The sequence below is a fragment of the Otolemur garnettii genome, unplaced genomic scaffold (assembly GCF_000181295.1).
Source record: "Otolemur garnettii isolate 467f Iridium unplaced genomic scaffold, OtoGar3 scaffold00039, whole genome shotgun sequence".
Classification (NCBI taxonomy): domain Eukaryota; kingdom Metazoa; phylum Chordata; class Mammalia; order Primates; family Galagidae; genus Otolemur; species Otolemur garnettii.
The window spans coordinates 10,930,881-10,940,087 of NW_003852434.1; the positions used below are offsets into that span (position 1 = coordinate 10,930,881).

General features: G+C 43.5%; 1 pseudogene; it reads left to right on the forward strand.

Moving 5' to 3' along the window:
* Positions 1–6,441: 6,441 nt before the first annotated feature.
* On the forward strand, positions 6,442–7,666 carry LOC100944298 (annotated as a pseudogene).
* The last annotated feature ends 1,541 nt before the right edge of the window (positions 7,667–9,207 follow it).

The window sequence follows — 9,207 nt, forward strand, 5'->3', positions numbered from 1 at the left end:
AAAAGAATATTCCTTCCCTTCCTCGCTATTTTTTTGGATTTTTGACTGCACAGGTGTCAGCACTCCTGATCCCCATATTGTTCAAGGGTCAACTGTACAGTATGTACATATTTAGGATTTCTCGTACCTCCAACAGGTGTGGCTGTTCATGTGGTTCCCATGAACTACGATGTCTTCCAGTGAACACAGGAGTTGACCTAGCTAAAGCCTGTCTGTGTATTCTATCCCTTCACGGGATAATTATTTAGTCCCTAAGACCTGAGACCTCTCTCTAGTTTTTTGAGAATGAGGACTATCCCTTCTGTTGGAATTACGGATGTGAGGAAACCTAGAGCCGACTGAGGGTGGAGCCAGTACCGGGAAAGAACAGAGCTCAGAGGGAAGCTGAATTCTGGCAACAGAATCGGAGCTTCAAATCCTGCCCCAGATGGAGCCCTACGATTTTTCAGTTCATGGGCCAATGAATTCCCCTTCTCTGATAAAACCAATTTAACTTTGGTCTTCCATCACTGGTTACAGAAAGAGTCCACGGTGATAAACATTTCATTTACACAAATGCCTTTGAGCAAATTATAATATATAAATGTTTCCATATATTTGGCCATTTCTGTTGGGAGAGTACTTGCAGAATCTGTTGAAGACATTGTTAGATGTATATCTAGGACAAATGGAAGTAATTATGTTCTTTGTGAAATATGAAAGCGTGTGGCACCACTTTGTCACACCAGAGCATTATTATTGCAGTCAGAACTTCTCCATGGACACGTCGCTGACCACCACAGGGACCACACGTGAATCTGACCAATCTGAGGTCAGCAATGCCCAGACTGTCACATGCATAGAGCTGATTATTTATGTAAGCAATCAGAATCTAGTAATTAAACTGAGTAGTAGATTATGTTTTGCTTTATAAGCAATATAAATCAATTTAGAAGTAAATTGCCAGTGATTAGGGACTAATAATAAAATAATAAAGTGATATGTTTTTTTAAAGTTCAAATGGAAAAAGACTGAACATTTGATTTAGGTCATAAAAACACATGGTTTTCTGTTATCTTCCTGTGCGACTGTCTGAAGTTTCAATTGCTCAAAAGACACTAGTCATGGAAGGGAAAGGAACGAAACAGTTATTTCTGTCTGTTGTTAGTTATGAAGCTTTCTGTAGCACAAACACAATTTATTCTGGCTCAGAAAATGAGGGAGTTTATCAACTCATTTAATTAGAATGAAGCGAGGGTCAGTTTGGGCCAAAGGTTGTGGTATCGTCAGGTTCATCAGATTTTTTTTCTTTTTTTTTTTTTGCGATTCCCTCAGCTGAGCTCTCTTTCCTGTGGTGGCTTTTTATTTGGGCTGCCTTTCCTAACAGTGGCAGGGTGGGTCCCAGCAGCTCCCAGCACTAAATGCTTTCTCATTTGCACTGGGGGCAAGAAGGGCCTCCTTTCTTCCAACCATAAAATCAAATGCCTAAGCTTCATGCTGACGGAACTCTCCAACCTCTGAAAAAAATTGCTATGGCCAAAGAAGTCAGAGGAATGTCAGACCTGGGAAGTGAGCTCGTGCCTGAGTCAGTAACAGCCAGAAACTGAGCCCACTGTCAGGGCCCGGGACTGGCCAGGTCTCGGCCCGGCTTGGGTAGGTTCTGGATACGGATCGCTAAGCTACCTTGCTCGGGAACAGTTTCTCTTGGTTGCCTGAGGACTATCTACTATCTACTTTAGCTGGAGAAAGAGAGAGAGAGTATCCTAGAGAGAGTAAAGCAGTCTTCTTAGAAAGATAGATCTTAGTCTTTAGTAGAGCTTGGTAATCTTCGGCAGAGAGATGCCGTGCTGGCGTTCTGCAGGCAGGAGAGGAGACAGAGTCAGAGTAAGTGAGTCTGTAACAGCATACGCACGCTCCCGACTGCCGTCTCCTCCAGCCTAATATAAAGTTGATCTCGTGCCTCTCAACACCACAGGTGTAGAGACTGCCAATCTACCAATGCTCTCATCTCGTAAGCTCTCATGCTTGCTAGGAGAGCCAAATCTCTCTCTGTGCCCTTTCAACAAGGTGTTCCATTATTGAGCTATACGGGTATTTCTTAGAACTCTCACTCCTCCTAGCTATAGACTATGTGGGCGGCTACAGTCCACCTCTAGAGCTAGGGAAGAAATTGATCCCACTCTCCTGCAATAGGCATTGTCCAAAAAAAAGGAAGGAGGGATGATAAGGGGGAGGAAGGCAGAAGGTAGGGAGGGAAAAAGGAGGAGGGAGGGAGGAACAGAGGGAGGGGTCCTGCTCAGACACATGATTTCTACAGAGTAAGACTGTGAGGTGAATGCCGTGGAGGCAGCCACAATACTTGTTACCACCATGCTCCAGACTGATGCTGAACAATAGGATGAAGTAGAGGGCAGTTGCCCTGGGTGCCAATCTGTAGGGAGTTTTCCCTGCAAAACTACCTAGCCCTAGAGGAACAAAGTTGTTCTAGGCCATCCCACATGGGATCACGCTCTTTAAGCCTTGCATAATTCCAGACTACCTAATCTCCTTACAGGAATAAATGGAAACTAGGGAGAGATGAATTCTCATAGCACTTGCATCTACTGCTGTTATGGCCTATTTTCCTTTAGTCTTTGCTTTATATTTTCTCAAGATTATCTCTAATATTTCACAGCATGCTTTCACCAAGGCTTACAGCCCAGTGAGTGAGTGTTGTGCCTTATTTTAGCATCTCTAAGCTTTATTCCAAAGATACGGATTTTCAGACCCATTTTCTCAGTACTGTCATTTGGACCATCTTTGACCACTGTAAAAATAATTATAGTGAATGTTAAAATAAGGGTAAAATAGTTATGCCCTAGGCTCATTTCTTACCTCCAGTGACAATGGATGGTGACATAATAAAACACATATTTGGTATGTTTCCCTGTTCTTGGCACAGAGCTCCTAAAATCTTTGTAATTTTCTGAGCAATAGGGGTGCTAGGTGGATTTTTTCCCTTAATATTTGATCTTTGTCCCCGACTCTAAGCTCCTAATACTGTGGAATTTCCTGGGTGATAGGAGTGCCTTTTGTTCTAATAAAGTAACTCTTGGTGGGCCTGTGAGTGGGGGCTGATCACCAGAAAAACAAAGCCTTGATTAGAAGCTTGGAACTCAGCCCCATCCACTCCTCAGGGAAGGGGAGAGGGGCTGGACACTGAGTTAATAATCAAACATGCCGGTGCAATGTAACCTCTATCAAAATCCCCAGATGACAAGGTTTGGAGATTCGGGCTAGGTGAACATGTGGCCCAGAAGGGTGGTGTGCCCACAGAGGGCACGGAAGCTCTGTGTCCCTTCTCCACACCTTACTATGGGTCTCTTCCCTCTGGCTGTTCCTGAGTTGCACCCTTCCTACTAAACTCATGATCTAGTATGTGAACTGCTTTCCTGAGTTCCATGAGGCATTATAATAAACTGTGTCCTTTAAAACCAACTGGTCATCTCGCATGTAAACTGCTTTGTGAGTCATTCTAGAAAATCATTGACCCAAGGAGGGAAATGGGGAACCTCTGATTTATAGACAGTTGTTCAGAAGCACAAGTTACACCTGGACTTGTGACTGGCATCTGAAGTCCTGCGGGACTGAGCCCTTAATTTGTGGGATCTGATGCAAACTGTGATTAGTGTTAGAATTAAATTGAATTATGGGACCTGATTGGTGTCTGCAGAGAATCGGACAACTGCTTAGTGTAGGAAACTCCCCTCACACACATATCAGAATTAAAGTACTGAGCGTTAGTAAAGAGAAACCAATAAGTTTTCTCCATATAGACAGTCTTGCCTCAAACCCCACCACCTCTCTTTCCATTTTCTTTTTCAGGGCCTTGGCCCGTAGGCAAACAAAGCCAGAAAATATAGTAGGTGCTTAATCGAAATTTGTTGAATGAGTGAATGGGAACATATAAGAAGGCCGATAAACTGCCTTGTCAGTAGATGAGCGGCAGGGTTCTGGCTACACATGTGCGTTTGTATACGTTGGGACCTGAATTATTTGGGTCATTACAGTACCGCCCAGTAGAGCCAGCCTTCTGTAATGCTGGAAAGAAAGGTTCTGTATCGGAGCTATCAGATAAAATCACCACTGCACACATATGGTAGTAAGCCCTTGAAATGTGCCTGGTACGAGTAAATAACGAAATTGTTAATTTAATTTTAATCAATTTGCATTTAAGTGTCAAGAGCCAGATGAATTTAGATGTGCTCCCATTTTGGACACAGGGTGAGAAATGCCTGTGTGGGGCCCTGAAAGTCCTCTCATCCCTACCATACACAGCTGAAGAAGTATTTAGTTTAGTAACAGTTTGTGGCTACACACAATTATTAGCCTACCAGGGAACCCCAGGTGGCAAGGAGTACCTCCAAACCGCACTGTGCAAGGCTTTCTTCTTTTAGATTCAAAGTCAAGACCTGGCAAAGGCAGACAGGGAGTACCAGGAAGTTGCTCCTCATATGGTTACTGTGGCTTGTGCTGGTGATGAGCTTTGAGCACAGACTTTCCCTGCTGGACTTCCCTGCGTTGGCTTAGCCAAGTAGAGAAGGATGTGATTTAGAAATGCATGTGACAGTTTAAATCCAGGCCTTTTGGATTCATTTACATTTAAATAAGAAAAAAAAGTGCTGCTTTAAAGCAACCATTCATGGCTAGGAAAACATCTTGGAAGCCTTAAATTTATTATTAGAAAGAGCCCTTTTCACTGGGAAGGAGAAGAAATATAAGTTTTATGTAATTGCCAGTGTGCAGGTTGCAAAGACTGAACCTCTGGTTTCAAAGAAGTCTCCAAACTCAGAAAGCTCTGCTTCCCGTCACTAATAATACAAACGGCGGTGTGCACCCACAGCTTGCGCTGTGTCACAGGTGGGCATCAGGTGCTCGGGGGTCTAGTCCCAGCTCTCCCACTGGCTCAGTCTTTGACCTCAGAAAAGCTGGGGTAGATTCAACTCAAGGGTCCCGAGCACACCATCAGAACATGTGCATGCTACAGATTTTGCTCCCCTTCTTGAAACTCTCAGAGCTGAACTTAGAGCTGCTTTGCTGGAACAGGTCGAGGTATAGACACGCACCATTTTTCCAGTTCCCCATACTTTCCAGGATCCACTTTCTGAGATTACTGCTCAAGAATTTGCCTTTTCCTCTTCTCTTCCACATCCCTCTCCCTTCCCATGCCACTCCCATGATGGTTGCTTACTAGGAACAGAATTAGCCAACCAATTAATAGCAAGGACAACGTGGTATTTTTTAGATCTCAGGGGCACCAATAAACACGGGGAGGTGCCTCCTCCACCATCCCTCTGTTGAGACTTGTTTGATGCAGTTGAGCACACTGGTGATGCTCTTTGTCTGAAGCAGAGGATCTGATTCCTGCAACTGCAGTTGCCCAGAGCCACAAGGATGCTTGACCTTCCAGACCCAAAGCCTCAGTTTGGCCTTGCGCCCCACTGCCCCTCAGACCTGGATTCCCTCACATCTGCTTATCCAGGCTTCCTCTCCCAGGACCCCTTCTGGATGAAATCTGCTTTCAGTTCCAAAGTTCTAGCTTCAGTTGTCATAGCCCTTTGGGAGTCCTGGGGAACTTAACAAAACGAAACAAAGCAAGGCCAGTGTGGCTGACAGCAGGTGGGAGATGTTGCCATCCTGTGCAGTCCAAAAACTATGGGAAACCTCAAGCCTATTTCCAAGGGCACAGTTCTTTTAAATTTAGATTTTATGGCTATGGCTTTACTCTGCATGAAATGGGTTGCTGCTGGAGGATTCTGAGAGAGGAATGGCAAATTCACTCAACTCCAGGCTCCCCCTGGCTGCTGGATTTGGATCTCTGAGTATCACGCATGCCTGCGTTTTCCACTGCCGTATTCCTGGCAGTAAACTGTGTTCTGGCTGCGCCTGCCGAGCCCACATCAGCTCCCCACCACCCAGAGCAGCTCTGCGCTCCCTCTCAGCAGCCTTCCCCTCTGTCAGGCAGCTCTTCCTCCAGACCCAAGCGTCTCTCTTCTAGGCCACCCCACTGCAGAGCCAGACACGGCTGAGTCCTTATCACCATCAACAGCGTGCTAACACTTTGCCATCTGAAATCACTGTCGGGCTCTGTGTTGGTTTGACTCCGCACAGAATTTCCACCTTTTTCTTAGAGGTCCTCAGGCCAAGGCGACCCCCAACCTCTCCCACAGAGGTTCCTTGTCGCCTACTGAGCTTGCCACCCTGCTTCTCACTTGCCAGATTTTGCATCCTAAGGAGGTCCTCACACTTTTTTGAATGTCAGTCACTGCCTTTTAGTAATCACTTAGAAAAAGATACCTGGCTGCTGGGATGGCGCCCATCTCCCTTGGGAGCTCCAGGCCGGCGGCACTGAGAATTCCAGGCATCGCTGCTGGTGGACCTGTGGTGTGGCTCTGTGTGAACAGGACCTTCAAGATAGCCATGATGGCTGAAAATGGTGATAATGAAAAAGTGGCTGCTCTGGAGGCCAAAATCTGTCATCAAATTGAGTATTATTTTGGAGATTTCAATTTTCCATGGGACAAATTTGTAAAGGAACAGATCAAATGGGATGAATGAAGGCTGGGTACCTTTGGAGATCATGATAAAATTCAACAGGTTAAACTGCCTCACAACAGACTTTAACGTAATTGTGGAAGAACTGAGCAAATCCAAGGCAGAACTCAAGGAAATCAGTGAAGATAAAACTAAAATCAGAAGGTCTCCAACCAACCCCTCCCTGAAGTGACTGACGAATACAAAAATGATGTAAAAACCTGTTTATATCTGTTTATATTAAAGGCTTCCCAACTGACGCAACCCTTGATGACATAAAAGAATGGTTAGAAGATAAAGGCCAAGTACTAAATATTCAGATGAGAAGAACATGGCACAAAGCATATAAGGGATCAATATTTGCCATGTTTGATCGCATTGAACCTGCTAAGAAGTTTGTAGAGACCCCCGACCAAAAGTACAAAGACACAGACTTGCTAATACTTTTCAAGGATGATTACTTTGCAAAAAATAATGAAGAAAGAAAACAAAATAAACAGAAGCTAAGTTAAGAGCTAAACAAGAGCCAGAAGATAAACAAAAGTTAGAGGATGCTGCTGAATTGAAATCTCCAGAAGAAAAGACTGGGTGCTTGCTGACATTTTCAGGGGACTTAGATGACCAGACTTGTAGAGAAGATTTGCACAACCTTTTCTCGAGTCTTCGTGAAATGAAATGGATATACTTTGTCAGAGGCGCAAAAGAGGGGATAATTCTGTTTAAGGAAAAAGCCATAGAAGCATTGCAGAAAGCCAAAGATGTAAACAATGGCAACCTACAATTAAGGAACAAAGAAGCGACTGGGGAAATATTAGAAGGAGAAGTGGAAAAAGCAGCATTGAAAAAAATCATAGAAGACCGACAAGAATCTCTAAACAAAAGGTGGTCAAAAGGTCGCAGATTTAAGGGAAAAAGTAAGGGTAATAAAGCTACCCAGCCTGGGTCTGCTAAAGGAAAAGTGCAGTTTCAGGGCCAGAAAACTAAATTTGATACTGATGATGACCACGATGAAAATGGTGCAACTGGACCCGTGAGAAGAGGAAGAGAACAAACTGACAAGGAAGAACTCCCCCCAAAACAAAGGAAAACAGAAAATGGTGCTGGAGACCAGTAGTTTAATATACAGTTTTTAAAATTCATTTTAATTAGGTTTTAAAATGCCTTTGCTTTTGGAAGATTTTAAAAGGAAAATCGAACTAGGTCCACTTCAATGTCCACCTGTAAGGAAAGAAAAGTTTTTCTTGTTTAACTTGTCTTTTTTTGTTGTTATCCAAATGAAGATTTTTTTTGGTAATGTATAGTTTGTGTTATTTTAGATGACTCAACTATCAAGAGGAAGATTCTTCCATTACATTAATTGCCTTTGTAATAGGAGGATGTACTACTACAAGCAAATAAATATATCCTATATGAAAAGAGAAAAAAATACCTGAACTAATTTGTTATCAAACATTAATTCCTTTTCACAAAATCATAAAAAGTCTGGACAGGTCTGGCATGGTGGCTCATGCCTGTAATCCCAACACTTTGGGAGGCTGAGATGGGCAGATCACCTGAGCTCACAAGTCCCAGACTATAGGGAGCTAGAGTGAGACCTCGTCTTTAAAAAAAATAGTTGAGCCTTGTGGGTGGCACCTGTCGTCCCAACTACTCAGGAGGCTGAGGCAACAGAATCTCTTGAGCCCAAGAGTTTGAGGTTGCTGTGAGCTGTGACACCATGGCATTCTACCAAGGGTGACAAAGTGAGACTCTGTCTCTAAAAAAAAAACAAAACCTGGATAATACAGATAATCTCAAGTAGGAAACATATTTGCAAATCTCTAAAATTTCACTAACCAATAAATATATTTTCCAAAATCACATACATATTTATGTAAAGTTTGTTTTACAAAATTGCAACTACATATTTGTGTATTGTTTGTTTCCCTTCATATTATAATGAGCATTTTCCCATCTTCTAAATAAATAATTTTTAGTTCTACTTTGTGCTTTTATCATTACTTAATCAATCCCCTACTTCAGTATTTTCATCATTTCTGGCTTTTTGATGCTGTGACTAGGTCGTAACAACTGTTCTATCTGTGATGAATACCTGCATAGACCTCGGACAGTTTTATTCAATTAAGTTCCCAGAAGTGGAATCACTGGGTCAGAGGATAAAAGATACCTGTAAGGCAGGCTGGAACTCTTTCAGGGGTGTCCAACCTGCAGCCTAGAGGCCATACGCAGATGAATTGATGTCTGTTTTGTTTATCTGTCAGATATCACAAAAGTAAGCTCGGATCTTCTCTTTTGCTCATCAGCTTTTGCTAGTGTCTGTGTATTTCATGTGTGGCCCAGGACAACCCTTCTTCTTCCAATGTGGGACATTAAAGAAAAAAGATTGGCCACCCCTGCAAGACCTCAAATCCCAATGCAGATGAAGAGTCAGAAGAGAATTGTCCAGTCTCCTCACGGTCCCCCACCCCGCAGCTGTGAGCAGGAAGTGAAGTTGAGGTTGATTCTAGAACCCACCCCCACCCCCAACCCCTACCCCCTGGTGAAGCATTTAATCATTTAAACTGATTTCTAAAGGCCTGCACTTGCCAGCGTGTGTCAATCCATGCTGATGAAGACAGCGGAGGATAAACACGCCTGGCCTCACACCATCCACCA